Here is a 19,852-nt window from a genome sequence, read left to right on the forward strand (position 1 = left end):
GGATACTCAACAGTGTGAAAAAAGACATAGAAACCATAAAAAAGGGCCAGTCAGAAATAAAGAATGCTATATTGAAATACATAATACACTGGAAGGAAGAAACAGTAGGTTAGATGAAGCAGAGGATCGAATCAGTGATTTGGGAGACATGGTAGAGAAAAATACCCAGGTGGAGCAGTGGGGGAAAAAAAGAATTAAAAAAGTTGAGGATAGCTTAAGAAACATTTTGGACAACATGAATCATACAAACATCCACACCATGGGTATATCAGAAAGAGAAGAGAACAAGTGAGGGATTAAGAACCCATTTGAAGAAATAATGGTTGAAAACTTCCCTAATCTGATGAAGGAAAAAGACACACAGCCCAGTAAGCTCAGAGAGTCCCAAACAAGTTGGAGACAAAGAGGCCTACACCCAGACATATCATAATTAAAAATGTCTAGGCTTAAAGACAAGGAGAGAATCCTAAACACCACAAGAGAAAAACAGGTAGTTACTTAAAAGGGAGCACCAATTAGACTGTCATCTGATTAGTCTACACAAACATTTTAGGCCAGAAAGGAGTGGCATGAAGTATTCAAGGTGATGAATAGCAAGGACCTACAACCAAGGCTTCCTCACCCAGCAAGGCTATCATTTAAAATTGAAGGAGAAAAATGGACCTTCCCAGACAAGAAAAACCTAAAGGAGTTTGTTAACACCAAGCTAGCACTTCAACAAATGTAAAAGGGCTTGGTTAAGAAGAAGAAAAAGAGAATTAACAAAAACAGAGGACAATAGTCTAACAATAAAATGGCACTAAATGCATATCAATAATGATGTTAAATGTAAATGGCTTAAATGCTCAACCAAAAGACAGAGGGTAGCTGAATGGATAAGAAAACAAAAGCCACATATATGTTGCTTCCAAGAGACCCAACTCAGATCAAAAGATATACACAGACTAAAAGTAAAGGAATGGAAAAAGATATTCCATGCAAATGGAAAGGGAAAAAAGTGGGGACACCAATACTTATATTCAACAAAATAGACTTAAAAACTAAGGCTATAGTAAAAGACAAAGAAGGCCACTACATAATGATAAAGGGAAAAATCCAACAAGAGGATATTACCCTAGTAAACATTTATGCACCCATCACAGGACCATCTAAATATGTAAAGCAAATCGTGATGGACATAAAGGGACAGACCAACAGAAATACAGTCATAGTTGGGGATTTTAACACCCCCTTTGATGTCAATGGATAGATCTTCCCGGCAGAAAATCAACAAGGAGACAGTGGCCTTAAATGACACACTAGATCAAAGGGATTTAATTGGTATCTTGAGAGCATTTCACCCCAAAGCAGCAGAATACACAAACTTTTCAAGTGCACATGGAACGTTTTCGAGGATAGACCACATGTAAGGACACAAAACAAGTCTCAATAAATTTAAGAAGATTGAAATCATATTAAGCATCTTCTCTGACCACGATGAAACTTCTTCACAGGAAGAACACTGAAAAACACACAAAGGCATGGAAGCTAAATAATGTTATTAAACAAGAATGGATCAACAACGATGTCAAGGAAGAAATAAAAAGATACCTTGAAACAAATGAAAATGAGGACACAACAAGCCAAAACCTGTGGGACATAGAGAAAACAATCCTAAGAGGGATATTCATAGCATTACAGGCGTATCTCAAAAAACAAGAAAAAGCTCAAATAAACTATCTAATTTCACACTTAAAGGAACTTGATAAAGATCAACCAACAAACCCCACAGTGAGTAAGGAAGGAAATAATAAAGATCCAAACAGAAATAAATAAAATAGAGTCCAAGATGGACAAACTTTTAATGAGGCTCGTCAAGCAGAAAAGAGAGAGGAACCAAATAAATAAAATCGGAAATGAAAGAGGAGAAATAACAACTGACACCAAGGCTATACAAAGGATTGTAAGAAAATATTATGAAGACCTCTATGCCAACAAACTGGACAACCTGGATGAAATCGTTAAATTTCTAGAAACATACAATCTTCCAAAACTAAATCAGGAAGAATCAGAAAATCTGAATGGACAGATTACATCTAGTGAAATTGAAGCAGTAATCAAGAAACTCCCAACAAACAAAAGCTCTGGACAGGATGGCTTCTCAGGTGAATTTTACCAAACATTTTAGGAGAATTAACACCTCTCCTTCTCAAACTATTTCAAAAAATTTCAAGAAGAGAGAAAGCTCCCAAACTCATTTTATGAGGCCAACATTAGCCTAATTCTAAAACCAGATATGAACACTACAAAGTAAGAAAATTACAGGCCAATTGTCCTGATGAACATAGATGCTAAAATCCTCAAAAAAATATTAGCAAATGAATACTGCATCTAAAAGATCATACACCATAATTAAGTGTGATTTACTCTGGTAATGCAAGGTTGGTACAATTTGCAAATCCATAAATGTGAGTTACCACATAAACAAAGAGAAGTATAAAAACCACATGATCATATCAATAGAGGCAGAAAAAGCATTTGATAAAATTGAGCATCCATTTATGATAAGAACTCTCAGCAAAAGGAGAATAGAGGGAACATACCTACATTTACAAACATAGTAAAGGCCATATATGACAAACCCACTGCCAGCATCACATTCGATGGGCAAAAAGTACAAGCATTCCCCTTAAGATAGGGAGCAAGGCAGGAATGACTGCTTTCACCTCTTTTATTCAACAGAGTACTAGCCACAGCAATCAGATAAGAAGAAGAAATAAAAGGCATCCAAATTAGGAAGAAGTAAAACTGTCTTTATTTGCAGATGACATGATACTGTACGTACAGAATCCCAAGAAACCCCAAAGATTCCACCAAGAAACTACTAGAACTGATAAATGAATTCAGCCATGTAGCAGGATACAAAATTTTTATCCAGAAATCAGCTGGATTTTTATATGCCAATAACAGAAAGGGAAATTTTAAAAACAATCCCATTTACAATTGCTTCAAAAAGAATGAAATATCTAGGAATAAGTCTAACCAAGGATGCAAAAGGACTGTACTTACAAAATTATAAGACACTGAAGAAAGAAATTGAAGAAGATACAAATAAGTGGAAGCACACACCGTGTTCATGGATAGGAAGAAGTAACATCATTAAAATGTCCATACTACCCAAAGCACTCTATAGATTCAATGCAATTCCTATCAAGATTCCAATGACATATTTCACAGAACTAGAACAAATATTTCAAAAATTTATATAGAACCAAAAAGGCCCCACACAGCAACAGCAATCCTGAGAAAGAAGAACAAAGTTGAAGGAATCATGCTACCTGATATCAAAATATATTGTAAGGCCATAGTATTCAAAACAGCATGGTACTGGCATAAAAACAGACACACAGATCAATGGAACAGAATAGAGAGCCCAGAAACAAACCCACACTTTTATGGTCTATTAATATTTGACAGAGGAAGCAAGCACATACAATGTGCTAAGGATGGTTTATTCAATAAATGGTGTTGGGAAAATTGGACAGATAACATGCAGAAAAATGAAATTAGATGACCTGCTTATACCACAGCCAAGGATAAACTCAAAATGGATCAAAGGCTTAAATGTTAGACTGCAAACCATAAAAATCATAGAAAACATAGGCAGCAAAATCTCAGACATAGCTCGCAGCAATATTTTTTCAGATATCTCTCCCCAGGCAAGGGAAACTAAAGAAAAAATAAACAAATGGGACTGCATCAAACTAAAAAGTTTTTGCACAGCAAAGAAAAACATCAACCAAACAAAAAGACAACCCACAGAATGGGAGAACATATTCACTGATACATTAATAAGGGGTTAATACTCAAAATATATAAAGTACTTACAAAACTCAACACCAAAAAAGCAAACAACCCAAATAAAAAAATGGGCAAAGGACCTGAATTGACACTTCTCTAAAGAGGACACACAAATGGCCCATAAACATATGAAAAGATGCTCAACATCAGTAAACATCAGAGAAACGCAAATTAAACCACAATGAGATACCATCTCACACCTGTCAGAATAGCTATTAGTAGCAAATCAACAAAGAAGAGCTGGTGAGGAGGATGTGGGGAAAGGAGAACCCTTCTGCACTGTTGGTGGGAATGCAAGATGGGTACAGCTACTGTGGAAAGCAGTATGGAGATACCTCAAAAAATTAAAAAATTATCTACCTTTTGACCCAACGATCCCACTTCTGGTACTATATTCAACGGAAGCCAAAGCGCTAATTCGGAAGAACGTTAAGTGCCCCTATGTTCATTGCAATCACCAAGATATGGAAGCATTTGTGTCCATCAGTAAATGAGTGGATAAAATAACTATGACATACACAATGGAATCCTACTGGGCTGTAAAAAAAGAAGAAAGTTTCACCCTTTTGGACTGTTTGGGTAGACCTGGAGAACATTGTGCTAAGTGAAATAATCTAGTTACAGAAAGACAAGTATCATATGATTTCACTCAGGTGTGGAATCTAATGAACAGACCAAGTGACAATCAAAATAGAGACAGACCCATAGCAAGATGATGCCTAATGGGGGCAAGAGTACGGGTTGGAAGGATTCAGCAAAAAGGAAAAAGGACTCGGGGACATGGACAAACTGTGGTGAATGTGGGGTGTGGGGAAGGGGGTATAAGGGGACTAAATGGTAATGAAAAAATTAAATAAAATATTTCTTTAAATTGAAAGACATAAAAAAAAAAAGCCCTTTAGAAAAAAAATCTGAAACCAGAATAAAAAAATTAAGGGGCAGGTGGCTTTTCGCCTGCAAACGGCTCCCATGAACTCAGAGTCAGAGGCAGAATCTCCACACTTCGTAGTTCCCAGCCAGGACCGCGACCCACCGCGGGCCCTTTTGGAGATTTGTTTTGAAGTCTTGGCGCGGAACTTTTCCGTAGGCCCTAGCGGACCTAGGTGCGGCGAATGCGTAAACTTGCCCGTGTGCGCGTGCGCGCTCCGCGCCGGAAAAGGTAGCTGGGACCAGCTGCCGAGTGCGAGTGGTGGGGCCTGTGCTCGGGCTGGGAATTACCAGTGCCTCGCCGAGAGGGGTGGGACAGCGCGCTTGCGCAGCCACGGGCCCGCTCCCCTTGCTTAGTTCTGCGATCTAGACTTGGCGCGCACTCGTTTGGGTTGTCGGGGCCGGGACGGGGGGAGGGGGCGGGTGCGCTGCGCGCGCACAAGTCAGTGGGTCGTGACGTATGCCGCGCTACGCAGGACGTCACGGGTCCGTGAGTAGTGGCGGCTGGGCTGCCCTCAGCGGCAGCGCTGGAGTAGGGCGGTGCTGCTGTTGGGTGAGGCCTTCGGTGGTCTCCTGGCTCGCTAGGCGAAGACGACGACGACTACTCGGAGGTCCGGCACCCTCAGCCGAGGAGTCCCCACTGCCGCCCCTTCTTCGGCATCTGGTGGCCCCCTGCTCGCGGCTTCCTCTTTTTCTGCCCTGCTGCACCCGGGCCCCAGGGGCGCCGAGTGGCCCGGTCTTTCTGCGACAGACTGCGCGCACGCCACCCGGTTCGGCCGGGGCTGCACTTGAAGGAGGGACGGGCCTGGCCCCCCGGCTCGTGCTCTACTCCTCGCGCGCCCCTCCGGCCCCCGGGGCCCACGGCCTCCCCTGACGGGGGGGGGGGGGGGTGCGCGGTGGCAGACCGCGCGGGACGGAGGGGTGGGCTAAGAGGCCGGCGGGGGCCTCTCTTCGGGCCTGCGGCTCCCCACGTCCCGCGGAACGGCCGGTACGTGCCTCTGTCTGTCTATCTGTGCGCGCGCGCGCGGGCTGCTGGGTTGTGTAGCTGTCGGACACGTACTCTGTGGGGATGTTAGAAGAAAGATTGCAACTGGTCCCTGGGAGAAGCAAAAATGTTACATGCAGTAAGCAAAAAAATGCTTATCTTTGCACTGTCACTTTATGGTAGGGTTGATTTCACCTTCTCTCTTTACCAAATATTTATCTGCCCACCTAGAACTTACTGTGCGCCAGGCAGTTAGTTGTCTTGTATCATCTCACTTCATCTTCTCAGCCCAATGAGGTGGGTACGTGCTTCCGATTTTACAGATGAACATATTGAGTGTCCGGTCCAGGAGTTTGACCGAGGTCATGCAGTTGGTAATCTGGGAAGCCTTGATTCGAATACACTGTCTTTTCTATAGAACTGTATTTCTGCGTATTTCAAAATAAATATTTAAGGAAAAAGAATACCTGGAGAGTTTCTTCCTGGGAGTAAATTCTAAATATGTAGGTAGATGTAGTTTACTTGCCCTTAACATAGACTGATGTGTTTTGTTGCAGCCTAACCAAAGTGTTTTCTTGGCTTAAAAATAATGTTATTTTAAACGATTGCTTCGACACCTTCAACCTTTTTTGCAGTAGGACTGAAGAGAAAAATATTTCCCCTCTTAAGAAATATATTTGGGAAAACTGCATATCTTCTGAAAAGTTTAATTTTTCTTCTTCAGTTTATTCTTGATGCATACCAGGAACTTGCAGTTGGGTTATTTGCTTGATATTTCGTTATTGCAAAATTTGCTGGATTATGTGGCAGTAGCAACACACTTAGAAATTTGTGCATTGTCTTATGCAATATTTCTGAGTTGAGTGTCAAAATTTTTAAGTGTAGAATATTGTAGAAAATTGTGTTTTAATGGTGTGATTTTTTTCCTTTCATTTATGTGTAGCCACCAATCAATTATAAACAAACTGCCAGTTCTCATTTTAGCATTGTCCTGTGCTATTTCTTTGATTGTGGTTAGTGAAAAAGTAAAGTCTTTATATTTTTCTTTACAGAGGAAAGTGTTGATAAATTTCTTTGAGTAATTGCAGCTTCGTGCATAATTGCAAACGTTTAAAAAACCTATTAATGCACAATTATAGTACTGTATAATTTTCTCTAGGTTTAAGAAAATTTGTACTTGAATGTTTTTGTAACGTTTGTAGAGAAAATACCAAATTACAGAGTTAACAAGTGGGTGGTTTATAGCTTGACTTGTTGTTTGGTTAATATGAACATGTTGAGCCTTGTTGAATTATGTTGAATATGATACCATTGAAGAATGGTTGTCTAGTCATGCTCTCCATGTGCCTCTTTTGAGAGAACTAGCTGTTAAAAGACTTATCTCAAATAATGGGATTACCAGGTACGTTGTAGACTCAATCTTTTAAACAGTGTTTTAGGTGGAGCTTTCATTCCTAGTTAACCTTATTGCTACTAAAGGGGTAAACTGTATTTAACAGATGCTTAAAATGAAGTCATGTTTGGTTCTTGACAGTTCCCACAGCTTTGGTTTTGGGTTGTTGTATTTTTTCCCTTGTAAAATTGGCACTCTCTAGCCTTTCAGCTCCCCCCCCCCCCCCGCCCTTTATTATGAAGCAATTTCAGGCATACAGAAAATTGGTAATAGTGATCATCCATATGATGACCCTCTGGAGTCAACATTTGTTGCTATCTTGCCATATTTGCATTATAAATATGTGTATAGTATTTTTGGCTGAACCATTTGAAACTACACTGTACAGGTCATGATACTTCATGCCTAAATATGTTAGCCTCTTCAAAGATAAGGACATTTTTTTACATATCCAAAATATCATTATTGTTGATTTTCTTAGTATTTTATTATTGGTAATTAGTTAATAGTTTCTTATTGCTAATTCCTTAATAAAATCTAATATTCATCCATATTTAAATCTCCCCATTTGTACTGAAAATCTTCTATGGCTTTTTACAGCCAACCCCACCAAGCCAGAATCCCAATAAAGGTTTATATGCTGCATTTGGTGGTTAAGTCTCTGATCTCTTCTAATCTACAACAGTCTCACCTCCTCCCTTGAAAAATACGAGTTTTTAAAGTGTTCAAGCTAATTGTCTCATACAGTGAATCACACTCTTGATTTGTCCTATTTTTTTTTTCCCCTCATGGTGTCATTTAAAATGTTCCTCTTTTCCCCCTTTGTTAGCTAACTGTAAGCTAGGTTTAAAGGGTTGACTAGTTTCAAATTAAATCTTTTGGGGCAAGAATAACTACTAAGTGATGCTGTGTACTTCATATTGCTTCCCATCAGGAGTCCTATTAAGTCCAGTTATTTGTGATGCTGAGTTTGATCACTTGGTTTTGGGGGTAAGGTATTTTTTTCTCTGCTGCAATTAGCATGTAATGTGTGGCATGATAAATTAGCATGGTAGTGCTGGCCTCTTCTTCATTAGGCTCTAGTGTAATAGTTGTAGCATCTATTGCTGATTCTTGTAAGGCTAACTTTTGAATTTCAGTGTTAATGATTGTTTCTTGGTTTATAGATAGAAACAAAATCACAGGATTTTGTAAAGTATTCTGTGCAGCTATATGTATTAATCAGCTTATTTTGTGGTTTTTAAGATTTTTAATTATGAATTTAAGGTGTCTCCTGTTATGCATTGAAAAGAAAAAACCTGGCTTGAGAAGAATGGAAAACATGTAATGCTTTTTTCATGTATTCTCACTCAAGGAATGTGTTTCAGGGGTTTTTTTTAGCCAATATTTGTTGTACAGGAATAGCCAGCAGTTTAATAAAGGAAGAGTGCATTTATTAAAAAACCTTTTGAGAATCAAAACTGTCCATTTTCTGGTGTAAATGAAAGTAGCACTGCATTTAAGAGTCAGAAGATCGAAATTGTAGTCCTAATTCTACCACTATGTGAAGTTCAAGAATTAGAAGTTTTGCCCTGGCCAGTGTGGCTCAATGGTTGGAGTGTTGTCCTGTAACTGGAAGGTTGTGTGTTCGATTTCTGTCAGGGCACATACCTAGGTACGGTTGATCCCTGGTCCCTGCACAGGTTCCCGGTCTGGGTGCACACGAAGGCAACTAATTGATGCTTCTCTCCCATCGATGTTTCTCTCTTTCCCTTCCTCTCTCCCTTCCTCTCTTTTTTTAAAAAAGTAAATGAAAACATCCTCGGGTGAGGATTGGAAAAATAAAAAAAAGCCCTGGCTTGTGTGGCTCAGCGGATTGAGCGCCCATCCCCAAACCACAGGGTTGCTAGGCCGACTCCCAGTCAGGGCACATGCCTGGGTTGCAGGCTAGGTCCCCAGTAGGGGGCGCGCGAGAGGCAATTACATATTGATATTTCCCTCTCTTCCTCCCTTCACCTCTGTCTAAAAATAAAATAAATACAATCTTTAAAAAAAGAATTACAAGTGTTTTTAAACGTTGTTCTCATTTCATAGTGATTAAGTCAGGAAACGAATTTGATAATGAAATGTGTTGATTACATTTAGAGGTGAACCTCATTTTCATTAAGCCAGATAGAAATAGATCAAATACAGGTAATATGAAGTTGAATTTATTTCTCAACTAATTAACTGATACTTGGTAGATGATTTCTAACAAATTTATTTATTTATTTATTTGAGGGAAAGGGAGGGCGAGAAACATGGGTCAGTTGCCTCTTGAAAGTGCCTCCACCGCAGGGAAGCAGATGGAACCCACAACCTAGGCATGTGCCCTGACCAGGAATCAAATGGGTGATCTTTAGCTTTTCTGGTAATGGCCAACCATCTGAGCCACACTGGTCAGGGCAGTAGGTGGTTGTTTTAAAGAAGGGTTTATAATAGGATTTACTTTAACACGTTTTCTCATTAATAGTAAGATTTAATTCATGAAACAGTTTATATGAAGTTTTTCCACACATCTTTTGTAAATTAGGATGGACTATATATGTGGAAATAAAAAAGTTTTTTTCTTATTTTCAAGTGTTGTGCGAGGTATATGTCTATACATGTACACACACACACACACACACACACAACTATAAGAAATGTATCTGTATAACTTTGTCTTTTGTCTTGGATATCCCTAGGATTTGTTTGCAACATTGGTTGACTTCCTTTCTCATGGTGGTTAATGACATGATTTCTTTGTAACATCGCAAGTTGTTGCCTTTATTGTTACTAAATTCTTAGATTGTTTTTTAATTTTTTGGTTATGCTCTGTCTACCCAATTGACAGAGAATAGGAATAGAATTTTGAGTCCCTCCTGTTACTAGCACACTGCCTTTCTTAAACTGTGCTCAAGAGTGTTTTGTTTCAGATTCACAGTACCATAGTATAATATCATACATTTAAAAAGCATTGTATGATTTATTTATGAACTTTGAAGTTGTTTCTAAAGATACTTTTTACTACCATTTGTATAGGTAGTCATTTAGTGTGGACTTTAATAAATAATAATGACAAATCAAAAGAATAGTTGAAGGTGTGATTTTATCAGTATTCTTTCTATAATTTCCATATTAGGACACCTGATGGCCACTACCTTAGGCCCAATGCTCTTAGACCACTTTGTTCCTGCCTCTACAATTGTACTCACCACATTGTATGGTAATCGTCGCCTCTCCTCCACTAGGAAATTAGCTCTTTAAGGGCAAGGCAGTATTTTGTTGATTTTTGTGCCTCAACACCTACAACAATACTTGGAGCCAAATGTTTCTGTTGTTAATGTTTAAAAAATATATTTTATCAATTATTCTATTACAATTGTTCCATTTTTTTCTCCCCTTTAATCCCTTCCACCCTGTACCACACCCCACCATCATTCCCCCACCTTAATTCATGTCCATGGGTCATACATACAAATTCTTTGGTTTCTCCATTTCCTATACTATTCTTAACACCCCACCCTCCCCACTGCCCTGGTCTGTTTTTCTACCTACCAATTATGCTTCTTATTCCCTGTACCTTCTCCCCCATTCTCTCCCATTTACCTCCCTGCTGAAAACCCTCCACGTGATCTCTATTTCTTTAATCTGTTCCTGTTCCAGTTGTTTGCTTAGTTTGTTTTTGTTTTTGTTTTAGGTTTAGCTGATAGTTGTGAGTTTGTTGCCATTTAACTGTTCATATTTTTGATCATCTTCTTTTTCTTAGATAAGTCCCTTTAACATTTCATATAATAAGGGCTGGGTGATGATGAACTCCTTGAACTTGACCTTATCTGGGAAGCACTTTATTTGCTGTCTGATTCTAAATGATAGCTTTGCTGGATAGAGTAACCTTGGATGTAGGTCCTTCCCTTTCATGACTTGGAACACTTCTTTCCAGCCCCTTCTTGCCTGCAAGGTTTCTTTTGAGAAATCAGCTGATAGTCTTATGGGAACACTTTCATAGGTAACTATCTCCTTTTCTCTTGCTGCTTTTAAGATTCTTTCCTTCTTTTTAATCTTGAGTAATGTAATGATGATGTGCCTTGGTTTGTGCTTCTTTGGGTCCAACTTGTTTGGGACTCTCTGAGCTTCCTGGACTTCCTGGAAGTCTATTTTCTTTGCCAGATTAGGGAAGTTATCCTTCATTATGTTTTCAAATAAGTTTTCAATTTTTTGCTCGTCCTCTTCTTCTGGCACCCCTATAATTTGGATGTTGGAACATTTAAAGTTGTCTCAGAGGTTCCTAAGCCTCTCCTTGTTTTTTTTAATTCTTGTTTCTTCATTCTGTTCTGGTTGAGTGTTTATTTCTTCCTTCTTGTCTAAACTGTTGATTTGAGTCCCGGTTTCCTTCCTGTCACTGTTGGTTCCCTGAATATTTTGCTTTATTTCATTTTTCATAGCCTTCACTTTTTCCTCTATTTGGTGACCATACTCAGCCATTTCTGTGGCCATCCTGATTACCAGTGTTTTGAACTCTGCATCTGATTGGTTGGCTATCTCTTCATGGCTTAGTTGTATTTTTTTGAGCTTTGATCTGTTCTTTCATTTCAGCCATATATTTTTTTGTCTCTGCCACTGTTATGTAGTAAGGGGCAGAGCTTTAGGTATTTGCCAGGTTGGGGCAACCCCATCACTGTGTTGTGGTGCTGTATGTGGGGGAGGAGTCTGAGGGGAAACAATGCCACTTGCTCAGCTCTGTGCCAGCTTTCAGTCACTTCCTCCGCTACCCACAATGAAATTGAGCCCGTGTGGTGCTGATTCCTGGGTGCATGGTTTTGTGTACGTTATAGGACCCTGTGGGTCTCCTAGAAACTCCTTTGAGTCTGGGAGTCTCTCCCACTGCCTCAACCCCCACAGGTTTTTTCAGTCAGAGGTTTTGACACTATTTCCCTGCACCCTGGGTTGCATGGTCTGTCTCACTCCCCAGTTGTTCCTCCTGGGTTATGTGCACATAAATGTGGGACTGCCCAGTCTGCCAGCTGCCACCCTGCCATGCATCCTCTGCTTCCTGGCTGCCCATCTCCACCCCTCCTACTGATCTGGATGAATGTTTCTTCTTTAACTCCTTGGTTGTCAGACTTCCATACAGTTCGATTTTCTGGCAACTCTGGTTATTTTTTGTTTTTAAATTTGTTGTTGTCCTTCTTTTGTTTATGCAAGGGGGCAAAGTGTATCTACCTATATTTCTGTCTTGCCCAGAAGTTGGAGCCAAATGTTTATTAACTAGAGAATTGATAAACAGAAGGGACCTCCCTTTACAGTGTCCCAAAATTCTTAAAAGGTGATGCCTACTGAATCACTCATGATTTACAAATTTAAAAAAAATTTTATTGGTGTACTTTGTTCTCTCTGGGTATAATTTACTTTATTTAGCAAACTTAAAACAACTTCTACATTCTACATACCGCTTTAAATATTACTTCAAATATGCTCATTTAATCATTATTAGCAACCCAATGAATTAGTTACTATTATTATACCCATATTACAGATGAGGGAACTGGAACATAGAGACAATAAGTGACTTGCCCATGTTCACATTTCTTGTGTGATAGAGGTGGGACTTGAATTCAGGCAGGCAGTCTGGCTGTAGAATCTATGCTCTAAAGAGTTGCACCATGCAGTATCTCTGCTTTTTCAGGGCAACCAGAAAATTTGATTTGCTTTACCAAAGTAATGTTACCATTTGTGGAGTACCTACTGTGTATTTGAGTGGGGAGAGCACGTCCAGAAGACCTTGAAGATGAGGCAGCGGTCGAACTAAGTTAACTAAATTAGCAAACCCTGCACATTAACTGATTATGATTATAATATTTATTGGAAAAAATACAGAAAAGATAAGGAAGAAAATAAAAGTAGTAAGCAGTTGAGAGTATGAAGTTGGGAGTCAGATCTGAATGTGAGTCCTGGCTCTGCTGTTTAACCTCTCTAGGCCTCATTTTCCTTATCTGTAAAACAGAGATAATTGTATCTAACCTACAGATTTTTATGAGGTTTAAATGAGATAATATATTTAAATATGTGTCTAGCATATAAGTGTTCAGAAAACATTATCAGTTATTATAGAAATCCCCTATAGTCTACACAGGTGTAAACCAAAGTAATTTCTGACTGAAATGAAAATAAAAAGCATCTATTTGAACAAAAGGATCTGCAGCCTAGGATACAGATTCAGGTAGAAATCTAAATTGTTCCACGGAGACAAAGGGGAGGCCACCTTTTATAGTGAAAGTTTCTGCCTAGGTTCCCAATTAGATCTGTTCTATGTAAATGAGGTATCCAAATTGTGTAGTTCTCATTAGACAGAGCAGGTCTTGCTCTGTTCATAGAAGGATAAAATCAGAGTTTCCCTGCAGTGGTTGACTTAGATGGCATAAACAAATGGGCATAGTGTGGGAAGCTGAGGGTTCAGTGTGAGGTTCTTCCTGGTATAGAGTAAGTATGTGAGAAGCCCCCGTTAGTAGTTGGCCACTAGGCTCTTATAAAATGTGGGCCTTCTATTTTCTTTCTTGGGTTTCCCATCCAATTTCTGTAGAAGGTTTCTATAGAAGGGGTCTGTATTTGTCCCTTCTATAGAAACCTGTTGGCAGATAGCATTGATGATCACTCAGGTTTGTTTCTTAGGTGTGTATTGTTCCATGTTGATACTGGAGTAGTTTGGCTACCTGCTACAGGTTAATTTAGTCCCCTGGTACTTCTGAGGTTGGGCTATAGCCAGTAGAGTGCCTAGGGGCACCTACCTATTTAAGAGGTTCATCAGGTACCTGTTAAATCTGGAAGGTTTTTGAGGCAGATTTTGTCATGAGGCATTGAATTAATGAAGCGTCAGCAAGACCTTTCAACATTGCCCTGTAAATCTCTGGAATAAACAGTATAAAAGAGGTTGAAAAAGTAGAACAGTCATTAATTCTGCAAACATTGGGTAAATTAAGAGCAATTGGCAAAAGACAATTAGACTTATGAGTTTAGTCACCCTGTATCTTCTTGATTCAGATATATATTAAAACAATTTACTTATACCAGAAAAAGAGTTCAAATCATTGTAAATTAGAGGAGGTAGTGACTTGGAGTATCATTTCTATTCTTAGTGCAACCATCAACTTGAGTCTTTATGGGGGTTTTAGGCACCTGATTTATTCAGAACAACAGCTTGACAGTGAGGTACATTAAACAAATTGGGACAATGTGAGTAGTACAATCTGCAGTCCAGACTTTAAGATAGCATTGAGCTCAGTTGGGAGTCAACTGAAAAATACCAGAAAATTTAAGCCCTAACCAGCTAGTGGTACTCGTCATAGAAATGGAATGATCCTTAAGAGATTTTATGAGTTTAAAGCTTGGTTGTTTTTAATTCTGCCTGGAAAGAGATACTTAACCAGGTACAGCAAGAGGTATTAGGTATGGCACAAAAGTCTTTGGGCTGCAAGCAGATAATCTAAGGCAGCTATGTTGTCAAGGTCTACTCAAGCCAGGAGGTCTGAAGATCTTTTAGCTCCATAGCTGTAGCAGCTGAGCAGGCTATTCTGTTACTGTTCTGGTTTGGTTTTAAATTACATCTAATTGAGCAGTGCCAAAGCCAGCCCATGAGCCTATAGTTCTAAGGAAGCAGTTGCTCTCATATTAATCTCAAAATTCTACAATCATCTTACAGTCATCTTGGAATGATTAAGATTCAGTGATATCTGAGAAGAGTTTAAGGAAGTGGGGCTGACAGAAATCAGGAGCTAAAAAAACGCCCAACAACCCATAGTCTTACATGCTTTCTTGTCTTTAAGTGCCATAGTCTTGATGACATTTAAAATTGTACAACTGGATTTATTGCTACATGCATAAGGTAGTATTGGGATTAGAAAGTACTAACATCCACAGAAGCACTAGAATCATACTTAGATTTACAAAGAGATGTAACTTATTTATATATAACTATCTGAAATTTGTAATGGTTTATAGAATAAAATCCTTATGAACATAGTACTAAAGTGTGTCAGATTATATCAGTTAAGCAAGCGGCTCATATTTATAAGGGTAAAGACCCATACTTTCAGAGACAGAAAAGGAACAATTCAATTTATCTTTAATTTTTACACATTCCCATGAGTCTGATGTTAGTTTCATTTTATTGTTTAGTCTAAGGTAAGTCAAAGACCCAATGAATGCAACTTGCTAGGTTCCAGAATATTGCTGGTTTGTACAAGAATTCTGTTTACCAGAAAGTCACGTAGAAACATTTTCTGGATCAACAATTGAGAAGTTAAGACCAGCTGCCATTGAAGACAGACTCTTCCTTGTCAGATAATAGTTTAATCTTTCTACCAAATTAAAATTTCTTAGTAAATAGGATCAGGCCTCATTTCTTTTCTGTATTCTCTATAGCATCTACTAAAGTGTTGTCAACATGAGTACCATTTGGTGGATGTTAGCTAGAAAAGGATTTTTCTCTGTGTGTATGTGTGTGTGTGTGTGCGCGCCTCAAAGAAAACATGGGTTTATCAAATGGCACACTTTAACTTCAATAACAATTTATAGACTCATTAACTTTTAAAATTACATTAAATGTTATCCATACTAATAGGTTTTTAAAAAAAATGTTAGGCTTATTTTTTCTGACATTACTTAAAATGCATTACACTTAAATATTGGCATGAGGTAGAAGATGAGGGACTCACAAGGGAAGTAATCTTCAAAATACTCAACTTTATTCCCCACAATTAGCCCGGAGAGTGAGGTCCAATAAGTTACATTCTTAACCTGGCAGACTGACTTCTGTTGAGATATTACTTCTATCCGAAAAAAATTTTCTTATATTTGAAATTACCTCTTTTCAGTTTAAAATATTGAAAAAAAGACAGTACACATTCTAAAATTTTCATAAAGATTGTATACAACAGTTTTACTTAGCCATCAATTTTATCTTACCATGTTGCTCTAAATGACCTCAATTGAAATACAGGTATTTTTCACTTGAATAACTGAATCAATATCAATATATGAGTTGAAATTTTTTCTAGCAAGATAAAAGAAGTGATTCACATTAAAAACGATGTACCTTTCAAGTCCTGGCTGGAGTGGCTCAGTTGGTTGGAGCACTGAAAGGTTGCGGTTCGATTCCCAGTCAGGCACATACCTAAGTTGTGGGTTCGATCCCCAGTCTTGGCGTGTGTAGGAGGCAACCACTCATTGCTTGCCTCATGTATTGATGTCTCGCTCGCTCTCCCCCCTTCCTTTCCCCTTCTTCTCTCTCTAAAAGCAATAAAAAAATGTCTTCAGATGAGGATTAAAAAAAATTATGTACCTTTCATACACTAGCAGCACTTCATTCTACCAGGACATACAAATTTGGCTTCACTGACTTATCAGAAACAAAGAAAAATGCATATGGGTCCAAAACAGCTCCTTGTACAAGGGAAATGCAAAGATAAGTTCTTTTAAATAACTCACAGGGTCTCAATTAAGGCAGGTTCGTACATTCCTCAATGTAGTCTTCTAGGGTTTTTGATAATGATTTTGTAAGGGGACAGTTGATATTTACCAAAGGGAATAGGTCTCAGGTTAAGCAATACCAGGGGAAGAGGGCTTTGGGCCAAGGCAGATTAAAGGATTCAACAAGTTTCACCATTTGAATTTTGTCTGTCTCACTTGTTTGTTTTACAAAACCAGAGGACTGGGAATAAGTGCAATGGAAGTGCTGCAGTATCAGTCAAATTTTGCGTACCTTGTATAGAATTTGACTTGTAAAGTTGGTGCCCCTATTTCTATGGGCTTCTGGAGGGATTTTTTCAGCAGGGAAAATTCTTTCTTGAGTTATTTTAGTAACTGCTGTAGCTGTGGCCCTTCCACATAGGGATGCTTCTGCCTTATGAGAATAAATATAAATCATCACTAGTATATTGCTATCCTTGGAAAGGGGGCAGTTGGATAGAACCCATTTCCAAACCTCAAGCAAGCCATTCAGTTTTATTTCCCCGTTTTGTAAAGAGACTTCTGTACTTTAGTTATCCATTTAATTGTGGTAACAAAGACTTCACAAGCAATTACAAATGGTTAGAAGCAAAATTAGCTTTTTTAAAATTAAGATTTGGTTTACCTAAGCAATAAAAGACCTGATGAGGCAGAGCACAGGAAATAATTTTAGTAAGACAGTAAGACATAAAACCTTTTCTATGTAGTTTGTTATTAAGGGCACACCAATAGTACAGGAAAACATTGTCCTTTTAACACAGAAGGAACTAACTTTGCATCAGTTGTGATACTTAAATTCACTTAATTAAACTCATTTAAATCATATTTTGTTTGAGTACACATGAAATTCCTTTCTCAGGATTTCTTTTCCACAAAGCTTCCGCAGCTTTCCTTGTCCCTTTTAGTTTGTCTCTTCTTACTCATTTAGAAGTAACCAACTTAATTAGGATAAAACATTTTCTTTTAATTCTTTCCAGAGTGCATTTCTGTGTCTTATACCTTCTTTTACTGAAAACACATTATTTCCTGCCATATTAATTAGAATTCTTACACCTTAGAGACCTTAATTTCTAATGATAACTAAAAAGTAAGCAATCAGCATTCTTAGATTGTCAAATTTATGAATACATTTCATAACCTCTAGAAATATAGGTCTTTTACTGGCATATATAGTTTATAATTTTTAGAAATATACTTCTTCAATAAAGTATAAAATATTTTCATTAACAGCCAAATTTACCTTTTAGTTTTTCTGTAATAAGTCAAAAGTAGACATATTTAACAGGTAGTGTTTCCCAATTTGGAAATGATTTAAATATTTAATGCATTTAACTTGACTCATCATTTAACTTAACTGGGCAAAACTTAAAGTTTTCAAGTTACCAAAAGATTTTGGGAAACTATTTTTAAGTCTACATGCCATACCTACAACATACATCGATATACATATACAAACACACAGACAGAGATTTCCTAACTTTCATTTAAAATGCTAGCTTATGTATCTGAGATAAAACAGTACAACACTTGAAAGAAAAACTGGATCCAAGTTATGTTTGTCACAGATGGACTAAGTTAATGTTTTGCTCAGATGAATGAAGTTTGCATGCTGTAAGAATTTCTTTTTAAAAATATTTGTAATTATTTTATTGTTGTTCAATTACTTGTCTGTATTTACCCCCCACCACTCCCCCTTCACCCCAGCCAAACCCACCTCCCTCCCTTGCTTCCACCCCCCCTTGGTTTTGTCCATGTGTCCTTTATAGTAGTTCCTGAAAACCCTTCCCCGTTATCCCCTCCCACCTACTCTCTGGTTACTGTTAGACTGTTCTTAATTTCAAAGTCTCTGGTTATATTTTTGCTTGCTTGTTTGTTTTGTTGATTATGTTCCAGTTAAAGGTGAGATCATATGGTATTTGTCCCTCGCCGCCTGGCGTATTTCACTTAGTATAATGCTTTCCAGTTCCATCCATGCTGTTGCAAAGGAAAGAAGCTCCATCTTTCTTTCTGCTGCATAGTATTCCATCGTGTAAATGTACCGTAGTTTTTTGATCCATTCATTTATTGATGGGCACTTAGGTTGTTTCCAGTACTTGGCTTTTGTAAATTGTGCTGCTGTGAACATTGGGATGCGTAGGTTCTTTTGGATTGGTATCTCAGGGTTCTTACGATATAACCCCAGCAGTAGAATTGCTGGGTCAAAAGGCAGTTCCATTTTTAGTTTTCTGAGGAAATTCCATACTGTTTTCCAAGGTGGCTGCACCAGTCCGCATTCCCACCAACAGTGCACTAGGGCTCCCTTTTTTCCACATTCTCTCCAGCACTTGTTGTATGTTGATTTGATAATGATGGCCATTCTGACAGGTGTGAAGTGGTATCTCATTGTGGTTTTAATTTGCATCTCTCTGATGGCTAGCGATATTGAGCATCTTTTCATATGTCTCTGGGCCCTCTGTATGTCTTCCTTGGAGAAGTGTCTGTTCAAGTCCTTTGCCCATTTTTTAATTGGGTTTGTGTTCCTGTAGTGGAGTCGTGTGAGTTCTTTATATATTTTGGAGATCAGGCCCTTGTCTGAGGTGTCATTGGCAAATATGTTTTCCCATACAGTTGGTTCTCTTTTCATTTTAATGCTGTTTTCTTTAGCCATGCAGAAGCTTTTATTTTGATGAGGTCCCATTTTTTTATGCTTTCCTTTATGACCCTTGCTCTAGGGGGCATATTGGTGAAAATATTGCTTCATGGAATAACAGATTTTCCTGCCTATGTTTTCCTGTAGGACTTTTATGGTGTCGTGACTTATATTTAAGTCTTTTATCCCCCTTGGATCTGTTTTTGTGTATGGTGTAAGTGGGTGATCGAGTTTCACTTTTTTTCATGTAGCTGTGCAGATCTCCCAACACCATTTGTTGAAGAGGCTATTTTTACTTCATTTGATGCTTCTTCACCCTTTGTCAAATATTAATTGACCATAGAGAATTGGGTTTAGTTTTGGCTCTATATTCTGTTTCATTGGTCCATGCGTCTGTTCTTATGCCATTACCAGGCTGTTTTAATTACAGTGGCCTTGTAATACAGTTTGATATCAGGTATTGTGATCCCTCCTAACTTGTTCTTCTTTCTCAAAATTGCTGCAGCTATCTGGAGTCATTTATAGTTCCATATAAATTTTTGAAATGTTTGTTCTATATCTGTGAAGTATGTCA

General features: G+C 38.3%; 1 protein-coding gene across 3 annotated transcripts in view; it reads left to right on the forward strand.

The window, feature by feature from the left end:
* Positions 1–5,254: 5,254 nt before the first annotated feature.
* The window catches only part of MAP3K2 (mitogen-activated protein kinase kinase kinase 2), a 76,548-nt gene continuing 61,950 nt past the window's right edge, over positions 5,255–19,852 (forward strand). For all 3 annotated transcript variants that reach the window (XM_053918550.1, XM_053918551.1, XM_053918552.1), the window contains exon 1: positions 5,255–5,755. The gene's annotated coding sequence lies outside the window, so the exon portion shown is untranslated. The remainder of the gene's footprint in view (positions 5,756–19,852) is intronic.

The sequence above is a fragment of the Desmodus rotundus genome, chromosome 2 (assembly GCF_022682495.2).
Source record: "Desmodus rotundus isolate HL8 chromosome 2, HLdesRot8A.1, whole genome shotgun sequence".
In the NCBI taxonomy this organism is placed as follows: Eukaryota; Metazoa; Chordata; class Mammalia; order Chiroptera; family Phyllostomidae; genus Desmodus; species Desmodus rotundus.